General features: G+C 37.2%; 1 long non-coding RNA gene across 1 annotated transcript; it reads left to right on the forward strand.

Moving 5' to 3' along the window:
* Nucleotides 1–1,891, forward strand: LOC122846917. Its single transcript, XR_006373289.1, has 3 exons — nt 1–960; nt 1,059–1,138; nt 1,394–1,891. It is a non-coding gene; the product is annotated as an uncharacterized LOC122846917 (long non-coding RNA).
* The last annotated feature ends 6,638 nt before the right edge of the window (nt 1,892–8,529 follow it).

Genomic DNA, 8,529 nt, shown 5'->3' on the forward strand with positions numbered 1-8,529 from the left:
AATATATTTGTGGTTGTAATGTGACAATATGGAACAGTTCAAGGGGTATGATTACTTTGTAAGCACTGTACATCTTAATCCCGAATTCATGACAGGAAATTCTTGTTGGAGAAAATGTTAACATCTCATGTCATTCTTAATATCACTTTATCTAACTGCGGTCTCTTTCATACATGCAGCAATCAGAAAGCAGTGTGGATTATCTTTTTTTATCATTGTTACAGAGGGTTTGATATGTATTTAATCATTGTACACATTTGTGAATCATGGTGTAGCTTGTGGATTTTGTTGTAGGCATAAAAATATTTTTGTACAGTTTGTGAATCATTGAATCATACTTATTTAGCTCCGTAGAAAGGAGAATTTATAATCAGGTTTTGTATGTAAACATGAAGGTTTGAGCTTTGAGAATACGAAAGTGGCTGATCTTGAAACACTTATCGGTTCTCTGTAAGAGTAGTTGCTGGAAATATTGGACCAGGAAGCAGCAGATAAAACAATCAGTTACCACACGTATATTCTGTTCATTTTTAAATCAAAATTAATTCAAATAGATCTTCAATCTGGCCCAGAGCATTTTCCTTATTTTTCTAATCCGGTTACAGTAACTGTTACCCTTCAAATGAATCTAATTTTATTGCGAAACTCGTTCTTTATTTTGTAGCATTCAATTAAAGCTCTCCTTGTTTTATCTCTCCCCAATCAACACTGTAGTTTTTACTGCTGCAGCCCCCTAGTGGTTACTTCACTACAAAGACAAAAGTTCAACTCACTTTTGTCCTATTTGACTCCCTCCACATAGTCAGAATTTGTCTTGTTTTGGTGGAATTAACCCTTTTTTCTTCCAGTTTGAGTCTGTTTTTGCAGGTTATTTTGCAGGTTGTTCCACACAGAAGCTATCCTTGGAGTCTGCCAAGAAGAGAGAGAGGAAACGAGAACTGGAAGTTCAGCCCATGAAAGGTAGCAAATGTATCTAAATTGTAGCAGCCTTAAAAGTAGTTATTTTTGTTGTTGTTGATAATATCTGTTTATTGACGGAATGACTTGTGTATTTTTAGTCCAGAACACTCTGGCCTACCTCATGGACTTGGACCCACACCCAATGTGGAGAAGATGGAGTTCTTGTTTCTTTAGAAAAGTACGTAACAAATTAAGCAAATTTTGTTCATTTTAACTTGAAATTGATGATGTTGTATATGTACGTTTGATAGGAGGAATCCAGTGCATATATGCCCTTTTTTCTTGGGTCACATTGGTGTTTATATCTATGTTAATCATTCTTAAACCTTAGTTTAAACAAAGTTTAATTTTTACTTTATTCATTCATAAATCAAATAGATGTTTAAAAATGTCATGTATATTAATTTGGTTTTTGTCTGTTTTTTTACTACAGTTTGTGATGTGTCGCACCACGTTGGATGCCGAAGAAGTTGGCCAAAGACCTTTGGAGAAGCAATTCTTTTTTGTCATTGTTTATAATTGTAAATAGTTTTTCTTGTATGTATGTATGTATGTATATATTTAAAATAGTTTTATTTATACTATAGAGAGTGTAATATGTCATGTTAGATTATAGTTTCAGTTCCTGTATGTGTATATAGTTATAGTTCCTGTATGTGTATAGTTATATAAGTTTTATATTTATAACAAGTGAAACATCATGGCAAAGCCATGATGTTTCACTTGTGAGAGTAAATCTGTCGGGCCTCACCTTGACACTCAGGCAACAACCCTGAGTGCCACATGGCCAGACAGGACACATGTAAAATAAAAAACATAGCAAAATTTTTTATTTTATTTATATTCTTTAAATGTTGTAATTTTAGTTCATTGTAAACTTTACCTGCAAAAACCTTGTAGAAATCTTTAACATTGTTCAATATATATTTAAACTGTGATCTGTGTGTGGGTTATTTAATTAACATTTTTTCTTTGTCACTATTATTAATTATATTATTAAATAGCCCTCTCATTTTAGCTTATACACTTACTTTATCATACTGAATGGTGCATGTCCAGTTTACTTAACATTCTTGTGATTGTATTGATTACATTGCAGCTTTCTTTAGCATTGATGCAAATTCTTAGCATCAGAACGCTGGGTCCAAACCGACGGGCACACTTTGGCAGGCCCCAGTTAAATTTCTTCAGGAATTTTCTAGTTGGGCCTGCATAAATGCATAAGGAGAGTGACTGACTTGCGGCAAGTCAGTCACTGCCTCCATGCATTGCATGGCAGGCACCTATTGTTCTACACCCAATAGAACGCCTCTTTATTATTCTTAACTTCTTCACATTAATGCGTCCCCTGAGCCCACCCACAAAAGTGGTATCAAATCGTGCGGCTCGTGCCCGGAGGTGTGCTATTATTTTTATAAGGAATCGGACTTACGATGGCGAGTAAAAAGCGAAAAAAATTTCCAACTCAAAAGAGCATAACTGAAACCAACTGCCACTTTTTTAGAGTGAGAATTTAAGCAGATTTCTGAACCCAAAGTGATTTTGAAATCGCCGTCACAAATATCGCCCGATTGGTATCAAACTCGGTCATGACATTGATACGCTGCGTGCTCCGTAAAATGTGTTCGATATTCTCTAGCATTTACGGTTTTCTGTCAAGGTGCTTCAGGAGTGAAATCATGGGACAGGACGCTCTCCCAGGTTCACTTCCATGTATTTCTGAAAAGTTTCTGCACAATTTTTCTCATCTCATCACTGCAATTACTGTAAATGAGGTAAAAATATGAATTGCGGTACTATCGGAGAAGACAAATAGCCCTCTCATACGCTTCAAACGGTTTTCGAATATGTATTACGGTTCCTGAGCGGCAAAGGTTTGTTCCAGGTGCTTTATTAATTTGCTGGGTGTCTCACAAAGATAGAATTTTTTTTTCCCTCTTTCTGTCTCAAACACACTGACAGTTAGCAGCTGATCCATTACCATAGCTCGGAACACAAGGAGGCCAGAGCAGCTGATTTATGGGAGGACACTCTGGAATGAGCTGGCCTTTAGAACTACTTGTGTTTTGGGCATTTTATAACAGATTTTAACAAACCATTGTTACACACAGGATTATTGTGTAATTTTTAAATAAAGCTTAATGGAAATTTCCCAATAAAAGCCCCAATATCTCTGTCAGGTGAGTGCAAAAATCTCTGCCTATATTATCTTTTCCTCTCAGGTTATGGCACTGGCAGAGCAGGCTTATTTGACCTAATGATAATAAATAGGACTATCAGAACACCATATCTGTAGTTCTAACTAACACTCAGTTAAAACAGAGCTTCCATTTAGAACTACTGGCTGTTTAGGCCAGTAAATAAGAGATTTAACCCAAACACTGTTGGATTAGTGTGGGCATTTAATATGAAGCTTATGTTTATTTTTCAAAATAAAAGCCTTCATATTGCCCTTGCATCGCCGTAAGGCGATGCAATAGAATGCAATAGAATGCTTTATATTCTTCTCTCAGGTTATTTTTTCTTACTTATTAATCAGAAAAAACTGCTTAAAACTATTAAGTTATTCCATCCCTGTGTTTTTCATTCTCATGACAGTTGAGCTGCTCTTTAGAACTACAAAGACTGAAGGTTAGAACTACAACATGGTGGAACTGTCAGTTACTACAGAGGAGGTCTGCTGGACTTTAGAACTACTTGTTATTTTAGAATTATATAACCGATTCAACACAATCACTGTTACACATGGGATGAGTTTGACCATTTCTCAATAAGCATACTGAAAATTTCAAAATAAAAGCCTTGGCAATTTTTACATCATATATTTGCTCATTTTGCTTGACGTGATTGGTTTATCCAAAGCACTCTTAGACACTGGATTAGTGTGGGCATTTAATATGAAGCTTACTGCAAATTTCAAAATAAAAGCCTCAATATGCCCCTCTGAATAGTGCAATAGCCTTTTAGCTTAAATAAGCTATTACCTATTTTTCTTACTTATCTGCCATGTTTAGTATTCTGAAGGAATTAAGTAAATTACAGAGAACATTCTAATAATATCCCACATGCTACTGAGAGCATTCACGCTAACATTAGCATTTTTGCTCATTTTAGCTAATACACTTACTTTATCATACTGAATGGTGCATGTCCAGTTTACTTAACATTCTTGTGATTCTATTGATTACATTGCAGCTTTCTTTAGCATTGATGCAAATTCTTAGCATCAGAACGCTGGGTCCAAACCGACGGGCACACTTTGGCAGGCCCCAGTTAAATTTCTTCAGGAATTTTCTAGTTTATTTATTTTTATTCCGTCTACCGGAATGCGGCTCGTACCGCTGCGAGCCCACCCACAAAAGTGGTATCAAAACGTGCGGCTCGTTCCCGGGAAGGGAGCTATTATTTTTATAAGGAATCGGACTTACGATGGCAAAATAAAAAGCGAAAAACAAGTAAAATTTCCAGAGGTCGAAAGGCAGAGCATAACTGACACCAACTGCCGCTTTTTTAGAGTGAGAATTTAAGCAGATTTTTGACCCCAAAGCGATTTTGAAATCGCCGTCACGCCCACAAATATCGCCCGATTGGTATCAAACTCGGTCATGACATTGATACGCATGCCTGCTCCGGTAAAATGTGTTCGATATTTCTCTAGCATTTACGGTTTTCTGTCAAGGTGCTTCAGAGTGAAATCATGGGACAGGGTAACTGACGCTCTCCCAGATTGACTTCCATGTATTTCTGAAAAGTTTCTGCACTATTTTTTGTCTCATCACTGCAATTACTGTGAATGAGGTAAAAATATGAATTGCGGTACTATCGGAGACGACAAATAGCTCTCTTATACGCTTCAAACGGTTTTCGAATATGTATTACGGTTCCTGAACGGCAAAGGTTTGTTCGGAGTGCTTTTTCCATATTAATTGGCTGGGTGTCTCACAAAGATAGAATTTTTTTCCCCCCTTTCTGTCTCACACACAAATGACAGTTGGCAGCTGATCCATTACCATAGCAACGGAACACATGAGGTCAGAGCAGCTGATTCATGGGAGAACACTCTGGAATGAGCTGGCCTTTAGAACTACTTGTGTTTTGGGCATTTTATAACAGATTTTAACAAACCATTGTTACACACAGGATTATGTGTAATTTTTAAATAAAGCTTAATGGAAATTTCCCAATAAAAGCCCCAATATCTCTGTCAGGTGAGTGCAGCGCCGTAAGGCGCTGCAAAAATCTCTGCCTATATTATCTTTTCCTCTCAGGTTATGGCATTGGCAATAGGCAATGGCATTAACCTTTGACCTAATGATATTAAATAGGACTATGAGAACACCATATCTGTAGTTCTAACTGACACTCAGTTAAAACAGAGCTTCGATTTAGAACTACTGGCTGTTTAGGCCAGTAAATAAGGAATTTAACCCAAACACTGCTGGGCTTTGGATTAGTGTGGGCATTTAATATGAAGCTTATGTTTATATTTCAAGATAAAAGCCTTCATATTGCCCTCAGGTTAATGCATCGCCGTAAGGCGATGCAATAATATTAGAATGCTTTATATTCTTCTCTCAGGTTAGGGAACTGCCTTGCGCAGCAAGGCAGATCATTAAGATAAGACTTTTACCTTAAATAAACTATTAGCTATTTTACTTACTTATTAGTCATTTTAAATATACTGAATGGAGTAAGTCAATTACAGAAAACATTCTAATGATACCCCACATGCTATTGGCAACACTTAGGTAAAGATATGTTTGGCCTGCTTTGATCAGAAAAACTAACTGCTTCAAACTATTAGGATTCCATCTCTCCCTGTGTGTTTCATTCTCATGACAGTTGAGCTGCTCTTTAGAACTACAAAGACTGAAGGTTAGAACTACAACATGGTGGAACTGTCAGTTACTACAGAGGAGGACTGAGCTGGCCTTTAGAACTACTTGTGTTTTGAGCATTATAGAAACGATTTAACACATTCACTGTTACACATGGGATTAGTTTGACCATTTCTTATGATGCTTACTGAAAATTTCAAAATAAAAGCCTTGGCAATTTTTACATCATATATTTGCTCATTTTTGCTTGACGTGATTGGTTTATCCAAAGCACTCTTAGACACTGGATTAGTGTGGGCATTTAATATGAAGCTTACTGCAAATTTCAAAATAAAAGCCTCAATATGACCCTCAGGTTAATGCATCGCCGTATAATGCAATAATATTAGAATGCTTTATATTCTTCTCTCAGGTTAGGGAACTGCCTTGCGCAGCAAGGCAGTTCATTAGCATTAGCATTTTATCTTAAATAAGCTATTGGGTATTTTTTTGTCTTTTTAGCCATGTTTAGTATACTTAATGGTGTAAGTTAAGTATAGACAACATGCTAGTGAGCTGATTATCATGCTGAATCGTGCATGTCCATGTTAGTCAACATTCTTGTGATTCTCCACATGGTTCTTTGGAAGTTTTTAAGCTTAGCATTGATGCTAATTGTTACCATCAGAACGCTGGGTCCAAACCGACGGGCACACTTTGGCAGGCCCCAGTTAAATTTCTTCAGGAATTTTCTAGTATATTATTTATTATTCTTCCGTTACCGTTAATGCGGCTCGTACCGCTGCGAGCCCACCCATAAAAGTGGTATCAAAACGTGCGGCTCGATCCCGGCATTGGAGCTATTATTTTTATAAGGAATCGGACTTACGATGGCGAAGTAAAAAGTGAAAAACGAGCAAAATTTCCAACTGCCGAAACGCAGAGCATAACTGACACCAACTGCCGCTTTTTTAGAGTGAGAATTTAAGCAGATTTCTGACCCCAAAGCGATTTTGAAATCGCCGTCACGCCCACAAATATCGCCCGATTGGTATCAAACTCGGTCATGACACTGATACGCGTGCCTGCTCCGGTAAAATGTGTTCGATATTTCTCTAGCATTTACGGTTTTCTGTCAAGGTGCTTCAGAGTGAAATTATGGGACAGGGTAACTGACGCTCTCCCTGATTCACTTCCATGTATTTCTGAAAAGTTTCTGCACAATTTTTTGTCTCATCACTGCAATTACTGTGAATGAGGTAAAAATATGAATTGCGGTACTATCGGAGAAGACAAATAGCCCTCTCATACGCTTCAAACGGTTTTCAAATATGTATTACGGTTCCTGAACGGCAAAGGTTTGTTCGGAGTGCTTTTTCCATATTAATTGGCTGGGTGTCTCACAAAGATAGAATTTTTTTCCCCCCTTTCTGTCTCACACAGACATGACAGTTAGCAGCTGATCCATTACCATAGCAACGGAACACATGAGGCCAGAGCAGCTGATTTATGGGAGGACACTCTGGAAGGAGCTGGCCTTTAGAACTACTTGTGTTTTGGGCATTTTATAACAGATTTTAACAAACCATTGTTACACACAGGATTATGTGTAATTTTTAAATAAAGCTTAATGGAAATTTCCCAATAAAAGCCCCAATATCTCTGTCAGGTGAGTGCAGCGCCGTAAGGCGCTGCAAAAATCTCTGCCTATATTATCTTTTCCTCTCAGGTTATGGCACTGGCTTGCTGCGCAAGCCAGTGCAATGGCATTAACCTTTGACCTAATGATATTAAATAGGACTATCAGAACACCATATCTGTAGTTCTAACTGACACGCAGTTAAAACAGAGCTTCCATTTAGAACTACTGGCTGTTTAGGCCAGTAAATAAGAGATTTAACCCAAACATTGTTGGATTAGTGTGGGCATTTAATATGAAGCTTATGTTTATTTTTCAAAATAAAAGCCTTCATATTGCCCTCAGGTTAATGCATCGCCGTAAGGCGATGCAATAATATTAGAATGCTTTATATTCTTCTCTCAGGTTAGGGATCTGCCTTGCGCAGCAAGGCAGATCATTAAGATAAGACTTTTACCTTAAATAAACTATTAGCTATTTTACTTACTTATTAGTCATTTTAAATATACTGAATTGAGTAAGTCAATTACAGAAAACATTCTAATGATACCCCACATGCTATTGGCAACACTTAGGTAAAGATATGTTTGGCCTGCTTTGATCAGAAAAACTAACTGCTTCAAACTATTAGGATTCCATCTCTCCCTGTGTTTCATTCTCATGACAGTTGAGCTGCTCTTTAGAACTACAAAGACTGAAGGTTAGAACTACAACATGGTGGAACTGTCAGTTACTACAGAGGAGGACTGAGCTGGCCTTTAGAACTACTTGTGTTTTGAGCATTATAGAAACGATTTAACACATTCACTGTTACACATGGGATTAGTTTGGCCATTCCAATGAAGCTTAACACAAATTTCAAAATAAAAGCCTTGGCAATTTTTACATCATGTATTTGCTCTTTTTGGCTTTATGTGACTGGTTTATCCAAAGCACTCTTACACATTGTATTAGTGTGGGCATTTATAATGAATTTTTCTGCAAATTTCAAAATAAAAGCCTTAATATGATTTAGGGTCAGGGCACCGCCGCAGGCGGTGCAAAATTTATGATTCTGCATTATCTGTTTCTCTCAGGTTAGGGAACTGCCTTGCGCAACAAGGCAGTTCATTA

Source organism: Gambusia affinis, linkage group LG17 (assembly GCF_019740435.1).
Source record: "Gambusia affinis linkage group LG17, SWU_Gaff_1.0, whole genome shotgun sequence".
In the NCBI taxonomy this organism is placed as follows: domain Eukaryota; kingdom Metazoa; phylum Chordata; class Actinopteri; order Cyprinodontiformes; family Poeciliidae; genus Gambusia; species Gambusia affinis.